This window comes from Ischnura elegans, chromosome 6 (genome assembly GCF_921293095.1).
Source record: "Ischnura elegans chromosome 6, ioIscEleg1.1, whole genome shotgun sequence".
Taxonomy (NCBI): domain Eukaryota; kingdom Metazoa; phylum Arthropoda; class Insecta; order Odonata; family Coenagrionidae; genus Ischnura; species Ischnura elegans.
Window position 1 is genome coordinate 49,439,207 of NC_060251.1, and position 14,220 is coordinate 49,453,426.

Sequence of the window (14,220 nt, forward strand, 5' to 3'; positions counted from 1 at the left end):
TCATGTGTCTTTCGGGTGAAAATAAAACGCTCAGATCGTGACTGGAGTTCGTAAAAAAAAGGTCTTTCGCTCCGACAAAGACACCGCTTGCGAAAAATTATGGGCATTTCCCGTTAACAACCCAGCAAAAAATTCTAATTGGCTCGTTTCGGATATTCGGTGAGCTATAAAGCGATTATCATTCGAAACACATCTCGAAGCTATGGCGGAAATTTTCATTCTCAGGCCGCTCCTTATTTTAAAGTTTCATCGACCCCCGAATGATATTCATCCGGGTCCGGAGGGTATTTCCAATTGATGAAAGCGACAACGATGGAGCTGCCAAAAATAAGGAAAGGAGTAAGGGAATGGAAATGAAACTAGGTTTGAAGCTAAATTTACCTTTTATGGTTTAGTATTTGATTGAAGTGACGTTTCGGAAAACTTAACGACCTGCGTCCTATTGTGAAACAGACTTGTGTTTCCACATTTTCGATCATTTATATATATTAATGCCTTCACCTCAATAAAATAATTTTCAACCTGTTGCATAGCCCAAAAAAGCCCAAAATATTACTCCCTAAAAAAACGTAAATGGTATATTTTAAATTATAGATGCAGGAAAATGTTTTGAGGATCAAATGGATCGACCGAGTTTGTAATGAGGAAGTCTAAGAAGAGTAGGAGAAAAGGCCTCATGAAAACACTGATAAGAAGACGATACAACCTTTTAGGCCATCTTGAGACATGATGGCCTGATGAAGACGATCGTCTGGGAAAAGTAAATGGGAAGAACGGAAAAGGAAGACCTCGAATTAAATATAAGGGACAGGTTAAAAATGATGTGAAATAGAAGAATTACGCAGGTGCGCAAAGATTAGATGATCGGAGTATTGAACGGAGAGCTGCGTCAAACCAATCTTAGCATGAAATCAATGATTTGCGACGTTTCTTTATGGAATCGTGACATGATAGATTAAAAAGTAAACCTTGTCGTATTCCACATAGTTTTTATTAACCGATTCAACCGGTTTATACCTCTTCAGGTCATTATCAAGAGGCTAAAAAATGGATATACAGACAGGGCGGTATATATGCTCGTGTAGGCGATATAAGTTCTGTTCCTGTTGCAATACAACTCGAATGTACGCCGCACAACCTTGCCCTATAGGAAATTGCAAGAATTACTAGAAAAAATTCTCAGTTCCCGGACGCAGAGATTCTTCAAAGGATCCATCGACTCTAAATATTCTGATCTGCGGAAGATTGCTGACTTCCAAATGCGACCATGGGGCAAATATTGACGATCCTACGCTGGCACCGGAAGGGACGAGGTCCTTCCTTCTAGACAACGGACAACACTGTTTCCATAGTGGAATCATAGGCTTCAACAACAGAGACGCCGCGAGGGAATAAGTCCATCGAATGAAGGAACCCGAAGCAATAGATCGTCTGAAGAGCCCAGGAGAGTGCTGATCAGACAAGTGTCAATATGAGATAGACATGAAGTACCGCGTCTTCCTATACTTATGTAGGGTTTCACAAATCTTATGATTGTTGACCAGTGAAGATGATGAGGACATTGTCGATACAGGTCTACTTAATATAACCTGAAAATATAAAGGTGACAGCATATTTTTATTCTTGAAACTAGTCCGGTCGAGCGGGAGTGATGCGTATCCTTAACAATTTTCACTGTGGAACCGCCTAAATCGAAACCGTGAAGTGAGTCCAAGCCCATCAATGCACCGTGAAACTGCCAACCCTCCTACGGACAACCAATCGCCCTCGTTGGAGGTCAATTCTCTTTGCAGTCGTGCACGCCTGCGAACTTAACGATATCGCTTTACAGCAACTTCCTCCCCCTTTCCCCGCTTTGAGGCACACACGATAGTCGGGAATCAGTCACGCAACCAACTAGCAATGACGGCCTTTAAGAAGGGGGTCCATGCGAGAGCCGCGCGTCCGGCTCCATGGAATAACCGGAGGGAGGGGGAGGGAAATAAGTATGTAATGCATAGACGAGCCGAGCGACAAACCGCCAAGTTCACGACGTTACGTCTTGATGTGCCCGTACACCGCGATTTATGACAAGCGGAGCTGGGGTAATATCAGCGGACCCCAGCGGCCCACACCGCTGGCGTCGAACGGGAGAAGTATATTCATGGGAAGAGGAGCTGTGCAGGGAACACACGGATTGCAAATCATCCATTCGAGTTCCTGTCCCTCAGATCTTGATGTCAGTCGTTTTTATAGCGAAGATTTCTTCGAACTCTGCCGTAAAAACAACTTTAAGAACGAATGGGACGCTATTGGAATGTATTGACAAAATGGTACATCTCCACGGGTATCAGAACTGATATTTGTGAGAATGTAAAGTAAATTATTTCACAAAATTCCACAAATTTACTCACGTTCGCTATTTGCATTGTTAATATGTTGAGGTGCAAATAAAATCATTGTCACGAAGGATTATATTATAGAAAAATTCAGCGTATTCTACATTTTCGCGATAGTAAAAATTACTACGGTGAAAATTTTACTAGCGCTAGAGGTAGTACTCGAACTATTTTGGGTTGGAGAGCAAATCAAACGAGGTCGTTTCATTTCCAAGTAATCCACCTTTTTTTACTCGCATAAGAGAGTTTGTCTAAAGGCAAAAGAAGCTATAGCATTGAACTTAGCCAAAATAAACACTTATAAATGAGACGACAACTGGGACTTAAAAAAAACTTTAGACTATATAATATATCTAACTAATTTAGAGAGTGACAAATATAACGCGTTAGGTTCGATTTGTGGTACGGTAGTTATGATTTACAAATATAGTGTTATAGTTTTAATATTTTATGAGATTTATGAAAAAATGAAATATATTTGCACCGTAAGAAACCTCCAAAAGCGAATCGCACTCATATGTAGAATGAAATTCTGTGTTTTACATAAAAAACATATTAATATCTACGTTCAATCGAGCATTAGTAAAAGAGAGAAAAATTGGCGACTATGGATGATCAATCTTTATCGAAGATCGACAGTTGTCAACCCAGTATTTAATTTTACGACTCCCATCATCGACTCCCAGTTTCGAACTTATAAGTTCCACTCTTTCTAAATCGATAATTGTGATCGGACACTAATAAGAGAATTGCATTACTGTGAATTTAAGACCGTAATAATCCACGGCGTAAATATTATCCCGACCAATAGGGTAGTTTCCTTCATCAAAGAAAACAAAAGGCAATAATTGCGATTCGTTACCCACCATTAGTGTATTCATAATATACAAATTATTTCGTTTTAGAAATGCCGGTTTAAACGAATGACAATGGTCCATTTTTATCCTCATTTGAAAAGGACCAGATTGGCGCCCATGCGATGCCACTCCAAGTGACGTCACAGGGACCTAGTTTCTATAGGAGAAGATAGGAGTTATACATCGTCTGAGGTTACCAATGCATGCATGAGGCGCAGAGCTCAGGGAAACGTGTCTTAATAATTACTTATTAAAACTGGCTAAGGTCGGAAAGTTTTCCTCGTTGATAAGATATTAATAATCCTTATTTAAGCCAAGCGCTACCAGCCAGCAGGGTACTCAGCTACCCGCTAGCAGCCTGCGACGTATCAGCGCTAAGCCTCGCCTCAAGGTCACCTCACCGGGCGGGAGGGGGAACCAGAAATACGACGTACGGAGAGATTTCCCGGCATTCATACTTATGCGTCGCGTTTTCGCGCGCTTGAAATTTTTCACTTTTCATTTAATCGCGAAAAATAGATATTGTCATTTAAAAATCTAAAAGCATGAAATACGTACTCCAGGGATAATAATCTTTCGATTTAGGCAATAAACAAATAATAGGAAACCACCCTATTTCAATGCACACATGGCATTGATAACGGCCGGGTTATTTGGGCTAATTAAATAACTCTAGAATTCATAAAGTTCTCAATTCACAGTTTAGTCTTAAACGTTCACAAAATAGTCCTAATATATAAGTACACAAAGAAACCAGTATATCCATGAATAATTCCATTGAAATCAGAAAAATGGCCCTTCATTGAAGTACACTTGCCACAACATAAACCAAACGAGAGCTCAGACTGGACAGACCCACGATATATTTGAAACGGATGCATTCAATCGCTATTTCAGTGACCACACACGCCGTCTGATTGGCGAATAAAAAAATCCCCCTTTCTCGCTTTTTTCTTTCAAGACTTCTTCCGCGAGATTTGCTTACGTAAAAACAAACCCCAGCTCTTCTTCTTGACTTTGGAGAGGAGGAGGTAGACGGTTGCAAGAGAAGCCAAACCACACAAACGATCGGATTTTTTTCCCCTCTCAACATCAAGAGGTCGAAAACCCAAGTGACCTCCGGAAGATGCCTCGACTGGATGTTTTCTCATTTTATTTTTTTTTGCACAGCTGTTTTTTTAATCTTTTAGCAGCAGACGTGGAAATCGCCGTCCTTGAATGAGGCGCGAATTTATTGGCGTTCGGACTATTAAAAATAGTATCAGCGACGGAGATGCAGGAGGAGAAGAAAATGATTTTTTTCTTTCTTTGAGTTCCAGCTCGGATTTGGAAGGGGCCCAAGCCAGGAAGAGAGAGGCTAAGGAAAGCCCGAGGGTGGGTGTTAGTGCCCCGAGGGGAAGTGGAGAATTATACCCAGGATTATTCGCTTGATGGCCAGAGTGTGCACGCGAGACAACTGCGACAATTTAGGTGGCATAATGAAGCCACGTAGAGAAGACAAGATATTCCTTTGAGACGGTGGTTCTAATCACTAGAATTAGCACGTGTTTATCACATGTTTTGTCTAATTTTGCCTCGATATTGGCACTCAACAATTATTTCAGAGCCTTGAGGGCGGAGTGAGTAAGTTGAAATCGGTTTTGGCATAAGAAAAATTGGTGTTATACATATTTATCCAATATTGAAAATATCTTCACGTCGGAAAATTATATTTCTAATCGACCTACGTGCAGACCGAATAACACGATGAGCGATAAAAACACATTTCACATAGGCTCTTTTTTGATACATTATCCGAATCAGCTACACGGAAAACTAAAGTTCCGATGAAAGTAATATTCTCCGGCCGACTTATCTTTATAAATTTCTACAATTCTTTGGGTGTGTACAAGGATGTGTACAATCTCGAGGTTAACATGGCGGGGTTTAAGCGACTGCACATTTCTAAGGGCTGATTTAGCTACATGAAGGTAAGGCGTTCGTGAATTTCGATATTATGCGTAACATAAAAACTTATCTCGTTTTTAGCCCCCTAGCTGGTTAGCAGGTAATTGCATTTCCCAACATATCACATTTATCTACAAGTTGTTTTATTTCGCATTTCCCCACAGATCACATTTATATACAAATTGTTTTATTTCAGACTAGGGTGCACATAAAGGTGTCGTTCTATTAAACTCGTGTAGGTACTTCAATTTAACTTGGCTTAAATATTTTTTTTATCCTCTAAGAAAAGTATCCTTGATTATTTTCCTGAGCTATTCTGTGCGTCGAAGGATTTTTCCAAACCGTATATATGCCCCCCAATATAACTCTATCACATAAGGTAGGGTATTAGAGAAAAAATTCGATAATCACATTTGCTTGAAAAGTTATAAGAGCCAATTTCAATCCCAAAATACCTCTCCGCTCTTATCTTTTATCTTTCCCACTGATCGTAGTCTCTGAGCGTTACAAAATAATACTCCACAAAAAGACTTCGAGCAATCACTTCCTCAGGCGTTGATTCATATTGTGTGATATTTAAAGTCCGTTTCTTAGCAAAACATGCATTTTCCAATTTTTAATCGCACCATCATTAACCAAAAGTTTCGATTCGCTGTTTAATAATACACAAATTGTGTTATTAACAGTTAATAGTTTTTCATCTCTTAACGTAAGAATTACCACAAGACACAGGCGAAAGCAAGTGTATTTATTTAATTTTCATCCCGTCACAAAAATTGGTCTTTTTGCCGGCCTTTCATCAACACGGAAATTTGTTAGCATGATTATGACGCTCAATTGTTGAAACTTCAGTCGTTGTTTACATAAAATATCTGTGCAATATAACAACTGTAATCAATTTTAATACAAATATTTCCATCAAATGACGCCTCAGAGGGTCTCCTCAACCTCTCATTAAACATTCGCTCTTTTTAAAAACTTGAGAAAGAAAATTTTTAGCCCCAATTTATGTTCTGGTACTCCAGTTAAAATCCCCACCATTAATTTTTTAAAACTGAAGCCAACTTATCTGTGCTAATTATCACTGCCCGTCGGGACAAGCACCGTGCGGGTACATCCCGCAAACGATTTGGGTCACTCGCACACACTCACGAGCTGACAAAAGCGAATAGGTAGAGAGGCGGCACGGCATATCTTTGTCCCTTCAGTCACAACATCCCATCACAGACCCCTCGGCCGACTTGTCTCGCCTCAAAAGACGTCCAGGCTCGCCCGCCAGCCATAAATTACAAGAGCGCGCGCTTTTTAATCGTTTCATCTCACACATGAGGCCGACAGCGAGCCACTTCCAGGTGCTCGTCATATGCATGAGGTTTTTTGATGAGCCCGCTCTTGCCCGTTTCTCGCCCTTCCGTTCTCAATGAGCGGTCGTTCCCGTCCGGACGCGAAAGAGAATTGGAGTCGAGGGTGTATGAAGAATACCCTCCTCCATTGAGGGCACAGGAGACTGACGCCCTGCCATGTTTCCAGGCCAAGTGGCATAAAAGAGTTTTCTCAAGCAGCCTGGAACCATAACCATGATGCGGTTGGCTAGGTAACTAGTATTCCAAAAGCAATCACTTTAGCATGCTTTTCTTTATGGTTCTCCATATGCTACGGGTTTTACAAATACATGGTGGTTGCAGTATTGAAAAATGGTATCTCTAAAATGAAGATAATTAATATTGTAAGGGCATAAGCACTAGATATTACTTTTAAGGTTTAGGTGATAGGTTAATTATCTGAAAAAAAATTAATTACTTAATTTGCTAAAAATATTATCCATAGCTAAAAAAGGCACTCTCTTCCGCATCTTCTTATGAAGGACTCATTTCCTGCTAGTATAAAATATAAAATCGTTATCCGTGTATAGTATCCACCCCCACCGACATATCTACACTTAGGCAACCCGTATTTATCTATCTTTTACCCCATTATTTTACGGGTTAATCCCAAACGGATAGGAAGTAATCGTTTTAGGCTTAACTCTGTTGAATTTTAAACATTCTTAATGAATAAATTAGTATTAAATCCTCACGTTCCAATTCAAAACAAACGCAGGTTTCAATGCAGTGTTGCCATCATTTGGGTCGTTGTTAAAATTTGCTGGTAGCTAAAATTTGAATATATTACCTCGGTATTTTCTCAAATGTATTTTTTTGTAAATAAGGCCATGGCTATGGTTAACTCTCTGCTTAATAAAGATTTCAATACGATAGCAAAACATTATAAAGGAGCAATACGTCGCGAAGAAAAAACAAAACACGATCGGTCAAGGGTGAGTAATGCTTCGTCTTAACGAGGGCACGCCTATCCCGTGAGATGCCACTAGTAATAGGAGAACCCCCTTCCTTAACCATCAACTCAGTGGAAAAACAATCCTAGACAACACGTGCGCGCGTCTAATCGCCGCCTCCTATCGGGTGTCTCCTGAACTGATCTCCCTCACACACATGACCACAGTCCCAGCCCTCTCTCGCTCTTCGTAGGTATAAAGGGGGAAAGATTTTGAATCGGGATAGATGCACCGTGGGAGATAAGTGTGGTCGAGAATATGTGCTCCTCCCCTATCCCGTTAGGAGCAGGAGGCTAAGAGTACGGCCCGTGGATTTTAATGGACGAGACGGGAGAGGACGGGGTTGTCGGTGGATGAATCCCTACCATCGCCTTTCACTTAGGTATAACGAGGCCAGAATACTACGCGTTTCCTGCCGACTTAGACAACCTGACCCTTGTCGGTAAAATCCCTTATTAAGCAGTAAATTTCGCGGTTTCTCGATCCGAAACAACCATTTCTCGCACTATGTCTTTAAAAATATGTTTTTCTCTCATAGGCTATATCCATCGAAGCTGAAAAGGAAATGAATGGTACTGAGAATGTGGATGATGTAATGCATGCAGTTTTACTTCAACGTGACCTCTCTTGCGTGGAAGGTTCCTCGGGATTCCCACCGGGTCAGGTTCTCCATCACGGCCGACGTTTCGATAGACGACCCGTGAATCGAAAATTCGGCCGCGATGGAGAACCTGACCCGGTGGAAATCCCGAGGAATCTCCCACGATACTATGCGCCGGGAAACCCTACGATCATTCTTCATGACCTCTTATTCTTTTTATCGGAACTTCATGTGACACGTGCCAAGTCGAAGCCATGGTCGTTAACATTTTTTCCGGCTGTGTGAGCCTACTGTAGCGCCATTATTATGTTCGTGACGGAATTTTAGTTCAGTTAGAGCGCTCGTTTGATGGTACCTCATAAAGCGTTCCGGTGATGTGCCTAAGTTTAAATTATATCGCCATCCTTGTGGTACAACATTCTATGGAACTTTTTATAAGTTTATTCATCAAAAAAATAGCAGAAATCTGATATATTCAAGAAGTAATCAACATTTTCCCTATGCACATAAGTACTGCCAAAAGAACGTATGTGACAATGCTGCGTTTGAAGAATGATATACATTGATATCAGCACGGGGAGCCAACCTTTGCAACCGTCAGTCGATAAACTGCACAAAGAAGTGACAGCTCTGAATTTTTCATGATAATGAAATATATTTCCTATCGTGAACCAACCTCATGAACCCACTAATTATTTTAAGTTATTTTATGAGTCATATCTGATGGTGAAACTTCGATTTGGAGGTGTTTGCGGTATGATTCGAGTCTTCTGACCAGTAAGTCCGCGTTCTCATCCAGATAAATAATCAAAGTCCCTGCCCAACGGCGTAACTGGACCTCCTATTTCCAGAGGGCCGCATGATCTATGAAAGTATCAGTTGATGTAAACAACCGCAACATCAAAATAAAGCACATAGGACTTACTAAATATCAAGTCTATCTTCTGCATCTTCTGAATTTTAAATACTTAGCAGTTCCCTTTAGAACGCAACTCCAAAACGATAACCTTCATGGAAACAGCCGCTAAGTGCAAATATTTAGCGATTTTAAATTCATTTTCCGTGTACCGTTCTGAGATATCAAGAAACAGAAGTAAAAAATGTCAGGTAATCGAACAAAGCGCTAAAACAGGCTGAAATAGCTTGATGATGAAAGAGTATGCATTAAAGATACTTTATTGAATTGTCCTCATTATGAAATACAGCCTCAACGAACGCTATCGGTTTTGAAAACAAAAATTTATGTTAATTGCGCGAAAACTGTTTTGAATTGAGAATTCACAGGAGCCTCCTTAAAGGGGCCTCAATACCAAGGCGTAAAGCGGCGCTGATAATAATCACAATTTCGATTTTTGTAACTTTACTTTTGTCACGGTGCACTTAAAATGTTTCACTATTTTCCTCAGTAAGGATGAAATTGTGTAATCATAACATGATATCTTTCTGTTTTACATTGAAATAGAGGGAATATAGACAAAAACTAAAGTTTTTCCGTATTTTTTCTACATATTTTAATTCAATTACAGTCCCATAAATACGGAAGTCAGATGATATCGGCAAGTTTTTGTACTTAAAGTGAATTGATAACAGCAAAAATTACCCTATTTGCGAAGAAAAAGCAACATCATTGAAAATGCAAACTGATATTTTACAATTTTCACGGTTTTAGCTGAAAACCCAAAATATGAGTATATGTACCTTAATTTCACATTATAAATGTAATGTGGAATAGCATTTTCACACAAAAATAGAGGACCAATTACATACATATTTTACTTTTAGAACCTCAAGCTTTCCGTTAAGATCGAGTGCCCCCTAAAGTTTAAGTCGAAGTGGTTTTTTTCACCTTTCCGATATTTGAGGGAGATGGTATGGTATTTATACGGCCTGAATTACGCCTCGAACGGAGGGCAATCTGTGAAAATCGGACCTAAAAGATACCGCGCCACTCATATTTCCAACCAGTTTACCAGCCCTTCCGAAAGACCACAGGAAAATAAGTAGGAATTCCCCGCATGCAACCACGCAAGATGATATGGAACGGGAGCTAAGAGGCGGAGGAAAAGGTCGCTTATGGAAAAATGAACTTTTTTCGTGACAAAAACCAAATTCCATCGAGAGGGAAAGAACATGGTTACCATTATTCCACTAACGAGGAAAGAGAGAGTGGGGGCAAGGATCCGAACCAAAGTGGCATGCGGAGGGGGGAGGGAGAATACCCATAAGTGCCCTTGCGTATAGAGGCCTTTCATTTTCCCGCCATCCGAGAGGACGATATTTCTCTTTGAAGAAGACCATATATCGCGCGATCATTTTTACGCAAAAGTTTGAGACAGCTGGAGTTACACTTTTCAATGAGAGGTGTAACAAAAGTCATTATTTCTTATCTCAAGACTAAGCTAAAAACATCTCTGATGCCAAAAAAATTGATAGATTGGCACATTGTTTTCCTATCATTTCTTACTCATCAACAACTTGTTCGGCAAATGGGAATAAAGGAAACTGTGTTAAAAGGTCAAAAATATAAATAAGATAACCTAATTACGAGGATAATAAATGGGAAAACGAAAGAAAATTGTCGAAAATGTAGTTTAGATAATATAAATTTAATAATGAAATGAGCTTCACTCAGGATTGGAATATGCAAGGATAATGATAAAAAATATAAAAAAAATTAAAAAGGAAGATATTTTTCTCGGAATGGAGGGAAAAATTATTGTCACCTTCACAGTGAGTCCAAAAATTGGATAAATCAGCGCAAATAGTCCGTAATGAATAAAATTCGAGGAATCAAGCTAGATGGAGTGGAATTGGTTCATAATGAAAGATGATTTGCAATTTTCCACAAAAATAAATTTAATCCCAACCGAGGACCACCTTGAAAATGATGTAGTAACATCGAAACTCGGATCGGATTAAATTTATTTTTGTGGAAAATTGCAAATCATCTTTCCTTATAGTCAGTAATGAGTTGAATACGAGTATATCACCCTCGAGAGACTTAAATATTAGTATGCAACTGTTGGAAAAAGAAATATTTTAATCAACATAAGCAATAAAGACATTCGATAATCGAATATCTACACAGAAAATCAACAATTAAAATATTTCCCTTTCATAGTAGAGAAGAATTAGATATTAGTTTCTCGATGGAATTGCAGGCCTTCGATTAAAATTATTCATCATAACAGGATAACATGTGCTCTTTCTAGAGAGCGGTTTTCGTTCTACCTGTGTCTCTGGAAGGAATTCCAAACTGCCGCTCAAACAAAAGGCGTCGGCGACCGGGCAGTAACTTCCCACCCGCCCACTCATTCATCCCCCGGCGGAGAGACCGCAGAGGGGCGGGTGGCCAAGATGGAATGCCGTCCACCCCCTGGCGCCCATCGCATTCTAAAACCCTGACTCACCCGGTCAGACAGCCCCGTACCATCCGGAAAAAAATTTCACCACTGGGCACACGATCAGACAGGGAGGAAGCCATACAATTTTAGCGAAGTTTTTTTTTCCAATTGAGTTGATACGCCACGGTGACAACTGTTTACTCTCTTCGGGACCCTCGGCGAGGGCGAGGTTGGGTCCTTACCTGCTGATCTGAAGGTGACGTAATCGCAAGCTTCTTGTATTATTTTACCGTTCAGCCAAAAAAGACAGTACAACTACTATATGAGTTGTGCAAGTCAAAAAAATATGCAGAGTTGATCTTTGAGCTTAGAATAACTGCCAGTGTTTGAGATCCTCATGAAATACGTTTAAAAACAGAGTTAGAACGCGTGCAAAGAAGAGCTCCCAGGTACGTGAAAATTCGATAAGATTGTGTTGTTAGTGTTACTGACCTCTTAGATAAACTCGGATGGGAATCTCTGTCAGACGGCAGACTGAAAAATAGACTAAACCCATTAGATAAATTCAAGAGCAGTGTATTTTCTGAGGAAGTTAGCCATGTCTTACGAACGCCAACGTACTAAGACCATATAAATAAAATAAGAGGGATAGACTGTACAACAGATAGATTGAGAATGACTTTTTTGCACGATCAATAAGAGACTCTAACGGCAGCGATAGAACTCACAAATAGATTAGATGACTTGTAGCGTAATGTGCAAACTTATGTATACCTTTGTACATGTTTCTGAATTTTGTTATTATTTCCAACAGCATATTTTGTGTGTTATAGCTTTATTGACAGCTAACCTTAATAAGTAGTTCGCAAGTTTTACCTTTGCATGAATGTGGTAGTATAATATGTTAGTATGCGTAACTTTTTTTCACCATGTGGTGTGTATATGTGGGAATCCTGCTGCATGCTGGTGTTTTGATCACCCCCTGCCAAACGCCCTAGACGTGCCTCGCAGGATATTATGTTGATGTGGACTGCTAATTGGAAAGTTGCGGGATGAAATCAAGATTCTCTAAGGTCATTTAAATTAAAGGACGTTCTAATTCAACTAAACGACAATTTAATTGGTGAAAATCGCTATTTTCTGACGGAAAAGAACTTCGCCCATCCCTTAGGAATACTATGAATGTCATATCTCAAATACCTCAGTCTAACTAATAGCCCTATTCTTGACTTTTGGGCTGGGGACCAAGATTCAAGAAGCAAAATCCTAGATCACGTAATGGGCCTGATGGTTCTGATTGGCCGATTCCAAAGATACGTTCAATCACAAGGGGTTTACTTTGATTTTAAAGTTTATTTCCATTTAAATTAATGCTCACAAATAGAACAGGCACCAGGGTTGTAATTAAATACAACTGTAAATATTTAGTTCGCTTTTTTTTTCGTTCTATACAAAAATATCGAAATAGGGGGACTTATTATGGTTACAGAGCGCAGTAACCATAAGCTCTGATAAGCTCAGCCACATACAGCGTTCCGGTAAACATTTACTCACGAGTTTCATACACTCATTCGCTAAAGAAAAGCATGAGCTCCTCTCAAATCGATTAACTAGTCAGGTTGACGCTATTAACTATTACGGTCAGTTTGAAAAACCAGTGAAAATATGAATGAAAGACTGTAAGTAGTTTATTCATGCTGACACTCATTATATGTCCAAACATAGCCCTTCTGTGTCGGTATCCAGAGTTTTAGAGTTGCATTCCGATTGAACAATGCAAACGGATGCAAATTGAGATGTACCCATTAACAGAGATAATTAGTCTTACGCAGCACTCCGCTAGGCGAGGTTGTCGCCCGGGAGAAAGTCATCGACACAATATGTTCGGGCAGGTAAGGGACGTCACGTGAAGCCTGTTGCTTGTGGCAATATCGGAATGGAGGAAATAGAAACTCAGAAATCTTCCTCAAATACATTGGCCTGTTGGTCTAGGGGTATGATTCTCGCTTTGGGTGCGAGAGGTCCCGGGTTCAAATCCCGGACAGGCCCAATTTTTACAAAATGAAAATAATAATCTGAATCTGACCAATTTTTTACGCATGAGCGCTAATGATAAGGAACGAGAATACTGGGGACATGACAGACGTTTTTTAAAAAGGAAGGTAATCGGTAAAATCGGATCACCTTTGGGATCGCTGAATCAGACAAATTTAAGCTTTGGTCAAACTTTCACAAATGCGGGTTATTTGGGCAGGAATTTGGAGTGCAAAAATGTGGAGGAGATCAAAAAAACGGAAAGAGTCATTAATAAAGCGAATACAAACTTGAGGCGACTAATAACCGGAATGTACCAATAATTTTTGCGTCGCGAAAGAGAGTAATTTTTGGTAAAGCAACAAACAACAACGACATGTCCTCGGCCTCGGTGGCAGCCGGTAAAGTGGCTACACAAGAGGTCTTGGGTTCGAGTCCCGCCTGGGTAGGTTGCCCCTATTCAGGGCATGGATGTATGTGAACTCTAAATTGCTAAGTGATAAACTCCGATGTTAAAGGCCAATTGGGCTGTTTTTAGTGGTATTGGAATAAATAAGTACATGTCAAAATGTAAACGAGGCGATACGAGAAGGACACCATTCCTCCAGCCTTTAAGGGCCGTATTCCAGATCTTAAGTAGGTTGCCGCGTTGGAATCCATAGAGTCCCAAAGCTCGCACAGACTCGCTCCGCAGTTGATATGTAGAGTCTAAACTCAAATTGAG

At 40.0% G+C, this 14,220-nt stretch overlaps 1 protein-coding gene and 1 non-coding gene across 4 annotated transcripts in view; one reads left to right on the top strand and one right to left on the bottom strand.

Moving 5' to 3' along the window:
* Nucleotides 1-14,220, bottom strand: part of LOC124160627 (protein piccolo-like) — a 310,967-nt gene that overhangs the window by 137,224 nt on the left and 159,523 nt on the right. The gene's annotated exons all lie outside the window — the stretch shown is intronic.
* Nucleotides 13,440-13,511, top strand: Trnap-ugg. Its single transcript has one exon. It is a non-coding gene; the product is annotated as a tRNA-Pro (tRNA).